At 29.6% G+C, this 5192-nt stretch overlaps 1 pseudogene; it reads right to left on the reverse strand.

The window, feature by feature from the left end:
• Positions 1-237: 237 nt before the first annotated feature.
• LOC112698018 (uncharacterized) lies at positions 238-3617 on the reverse strand (annotated as a pseudogene).
• Positions 3618-5192: the final 1575 nt, after the last annotated feature.

The following is a 5192-nucleotide window of genomic DNA, read 5'->3' on the forward strand; positions in this document are numbered from 1 at the left end:
TAGCTGTTTTTTTGTCCCACTAAAAAAAATACTAATCCATGCTTCCAAAGCAAGGCAAGGATACTTTCTTCTTTCACATTTTGAACCAAGAAGAAATGATTTGTGTTGTCTATAACATAAAATTTGACGAAACAAAGCTTTTTCTTTAATTTGCAGCATTGCTCAACATAAGATAAAAAAGAATGCATTATAAATGTAATAATAAAAACAACAAAATAAGTATCTTAAGCAACTATCTCATGAAGGATGAGGAATATGAATAAATATTAAATAATGGTACAAAATTTCAAATATTTTCGCAGCAGCATTCGGCACTTTGGAGGATGCATTCTTTAAAATTGTTTCAAATGTATTAGCTGAAGTATCTGGCACTTTTGATTTTATTAGGGGCCTTTTGAGGAACTGAAATTTCAATCCTCTTGGTTTTTTCTTTCCAAGCAATTCCCATCTTCTAGGTTTAATCTGTCCTAGCAGTTTCATCTGCTCTTTTCTGAACTTCTTTGTCGCATAGCAGCTCCCACCTCACCATCCCAAGCCATACCTGTATATCAGCACATTCTTGACTCAAAAAAATGAATTATACATTTGAAGCACTAGACTATAAAATAGAATAACAATAATCAAGTCTTTTCCAACTATGTGGATCAAAAGATGTTATCAAGGACTATCAATCTATCATAAATTGTGCATAGTATACAGAAAAGTGACTAAATTTAAAACCTGGTTCTTTGGGATGATGCTCTAATACACTTAAATTGCATGTGTGATGAAATGATCTCAAATTTTTGAAGAACCAAGTATCAAAACATCAACTGAGAAGCCTTATTCATATCAAACTTGTACACCAAAACTCCATAAGTCAACACGTCAATGCAATCCTTCTACCACTTAACTAGAATATCTTCCCTACATGTTAAAACAGATGACATATAATTAGGATATATTTCCTTTTACTGGTTGATGCAGTTTGCATGCATGATTTATTAAATATCAACCCATCAAAGCAATACTCCTAGCTGTAGCATCTTCAGTATCAAGCATAGTTTTGACTAAACAATAGCAATAGCAATTCAAATAGGAAGTTTGTAAATTACAAATCCTTTAAATTTCAATACATTCAAAATCTTAACATCAATGATAGTTCAGGTATTAAGTGCTAAAAAGAAGGAACAATCCCAATGATCAAGGTGGTTGCGGCAGTTGTGGCATAAGTAGGAACACTGAGACCTCCAGAACCAACAATGTCTTTAATTTTGGAATATTCTAGATTATGCTTGTGTTTCATCTGCTACACAGAAACATATGAAATAGACATATCTATTAGAATTAGAATTAGAATTAAGAAGAAAAAAAACGAGATACAGAAAGACTCACAGCTTTTTCAATTGATTCAAGCCTTTGTTCAACTTTTTCATCATGAAAATGGTGCAATGAATATCCTGAAACAAGAAATCAACCAATCTTACAATCAATGAACCCAATTAAATAATCAAATTAGATGATATGAATGGAAAGCACTGAGAAATGAAGAGACCGATCCGATCAGTGGCAACGGAGGCAATGAAAGTCCCAACAGTGAAGACCACGCGGTGCCTCTCGAACGCATCCTAAAAGAAACAAGAAACACAAAACGACAACTGAAGAAGCAAAAACGACAATCAAAATGAATATAGAGAGAGTGAAAAAGTTGACCTTGGTGAGGAAGAAGGTGTCGTTAACGGCAGCCCAGGAATTATTCCTTTCCCAAATAAACTTTTCCTTGACATATTTTGTTCAAGGGTAAGGGAAAAACATCAATTTACTTGTCTTTTTTTTTTTTCAAATCAAGGGTTCAGAAACATGTTGTGCGAAACTAATGAAAATCAAGCAAGATAGAACTTACAAATAGAAGGTTCAGAACAACAGTCAAGAAGAGAAAGGAGAGAGACTGAGTTGGGAGAAACAGAAAACAAGTTGGTAGCGACGCAAGAAACAGGCAACATCGTGCAGGTGGAACAACATTCACTCCTCCACCGTTCCTGGAGAAGAGTTAGGGTGGAGAAGAGTTAGGGTGGCAGCTAAGGAGTGCAACACAGAGACAGAGACGGTGAGAGGTGGGTATGAAAATTAAAATTAAATGGGCCTATTTTAGTAATTTTACATTATATTTTAGTCTTGTTTATATGTATCCAAACAGAATACTAGACATTACATCAGTGTCTTGTCCATTGTATCCAAACACAATACATAAAAGGTAATTTTTAGTGTCTCTATCTCAGTGTCTCTGTCTCAATGTCATGTCTTGTCCTATTTACAAAAACAAACGCAGCCCTATAGAACCAAGCGGGAAAGATAACCTGCAAAATATTCCAATATTTAAGTCAAATAGTGTCCTTAGGTATTAAATATAATTAGATTTTACCTGTTGGATTCCCCCTCCTTTTATTCCATTGTTCTAGAGTAACCATTTCTTAGACATTTACTGCATTCATTATACGCTTTTAATACCATGATTTGACAGTTTTATGAGTTGGCAATTTTGTTAGTCATTGAGCTGTATCTATTATCTACTAACCTCAAATTCTTATTTAATTGTAATTATGAATATCATTTTTGTTTAAAATAGTGTCCCAACTCGAATCTCTTGAGTTAAGGACTTTGTCACAAACGTTCGAATTTTACGAGATCGAGCCTAAAGGTGCTAAAGTCAACCGTGTATTAAATAGTATGGGCTCTTGTGTCTTTATCTATTGATTGTCTTTCTCTTTTATTTCTGTTATGTGAAATTGCTATTTTTTCGACATCTAATACTTTTGCGTCACATTATTATTGTTGAGATTCGACGATTATAAACTTTAGTGATACAGATGTTACAACAATTTTAACGTTATTTCGTAACGTCAATTTTTATTTAATTATTTATCCATTATGTTCTCATTTGTTCAGAATAAATATGCTTTATATTTTAGAAATTCAATCCTTAATTACGATGACAGCGAAAAAAATTAGCAGAATTTAAATTTTTTAAAATTTGAATTTTATTTTAGAGAATAAAGTATAATTTATTATTATTTATTTTATAAGTGGGACTAAGAATAAATATAAAAAAATTATTTAAAAATAAAAGATCATATTTTATCTTTTAAAGTACAAATTTAAAATTTAAAGGACCATGAACTAGACAATGACGATGACAAGGTTGATGATAAATGAGTAATTTTCCATGGGTTCATGTAAAAAGTAGCCATTATTGGGCACGTGGCGGTTTACAGTAGCAAGGCGCGAAACTTTAATTCACACGCCAAACACGTTACCAACCAGATATATAATCGATAATCTTTTACGCAAATTTAAAGGAGCCAAACGAAGCTTAAATGTACTTCACGTGCTTCATCCACCACGGTCCAATCGTGTTCACGTGCCTCACACGAGATGGCCCCACATCCCTGATCAGATTTTATTGGATGAAGATGGAGGATGCATGCGATGACGCCACGTGGAAAACATAAAGTCCAAATGTGGCACGTGGAATGCGTGTGATGATCGGAAACGTGTTTGTTTTCGGAGAGTGCAATGATGGGAGCCGCACATATTGCGTGAAGCCGGAGCTGCCACTGGCCCACTGCGTGATCGATCATCGATCACTCCTCCATTCACGCGCTCCAGGCGCGTGGGAAGAGGCACGGTGATGGCGTGATGCAATCCAAGGCTTTTATTTTATCCACTAACACCACCGTTATGAATCACTAATAAAATAAAACATTTTTTCAGAAGACATGAGAGTTGAGTTGAGTAGTAATGTACTATTATTATATAGAGAAAAGCTTTAATTATTCGACATAAGGAATCAATAGCCAAATCAACTATTTATATAAAATATAATTAAATTATAAAATATATTAAAAATATGTAAAAGTTTATATATAAATAAAAATATTTTAATTATACTAAAAATTAGATATTAAATTAATTATTATATATTTATAAATATTATTTTATAAATTTTTAAATTAAATAATTAGTTACTAAAATAATTAAATTTACTATAGAATAACCAAAATAAATAATTAAATTTATTTATAAGAGTATAATACAATTTTGTAATATATATATATTATATAAAATAATTAATTAATAACTAATTTTAATATAGATATACTATAATTTAATACATGATAGCTTAATTTTTATGTTACCCGTAACCATTTTTTTAACCGTAACACACAATGTCACGTTTCTACTAAATTGACCCTTACTACTAATTATTTTATTTATAATAATTGTTCTATATTTATGTAGTGATTTTATTATATAACAACCAATAGCAAGACTTTGCTAATTGAATCAATTTCACTCCTTAAATAATAAAATACTACTATTTTTTATATAAAAGGTAAAGTTTTTTTATAATATTTGGAATAAATTTTATTTATATTCTTAATATTTAAATTATTCTATTTGTATTTCTAATATTTATACAAGTGATTTAATATTATCCTGCTATTAATTATACATCATGAACTTTAGTTGGAATTTTAAAAATTTCTTTTTGAATTTAGAATACAAATATCTAAAATAAAACTGATGATTTATTATGAATAATAGTTCATTAAAAATTAAAATTAATCTCTACAATATTTATATAATTTATTTTTTTAGAAATATAATTAAACTTAAACACGAATAATAGATACAATATTAAAGTCGAACATATTCAAATGAGATCTAATTAAAAATACATATATTTAAATAAGAATAATTAAAAAATACAATTTGATCTATTAAAATAATTGATGATAAAATAATATTAAATTATTTTTTTAATTATTAAAAATACAAATAAATTAATTTAAATATTAAAAATATAAATAAAATTTATTTCAAATATTAGAACAAATAAAAATAATATTTTATTTTTTATATAAAACCTTTGGAAGGTCATTGACTTCCCATTACCAAAGCTAGGCTCCCTCACGGACAACAACAGTAATCCAATAATCTAACAAAATAGATGTTTGAAAGCTACAGGTTATTAACTAAAGTGAACAAATTAACCAAATGTATTTTTCAAAATTGAACCAATAAAAAACAGCATATATAACTTTTTTGTGTCATTGTGTGTATATATATGAAGTATCGAAATTTTGGCGAGATAGTAAAAGCCAATAACAAATAAAATATATACTTGCCGCCACATTTGACATAATTCGCTG

This window comes from Arachis hypogaea, chromosome 6 (assembly GCF_003086295.3).
Source record: "Arachis hypogaea cultivar Tifrunner chromosome 6, arahy.Tifrunner.gnm2.J5K5, whole genome shotgun sequence".
Classification (NCBI taxonomy): domain Eukaryota; kingdom Viridiplantae; phylum Streptophyta; class Magnoliopsida; order Fabales; family Fabaceae; genus Arachis; species Arachis hypogaea.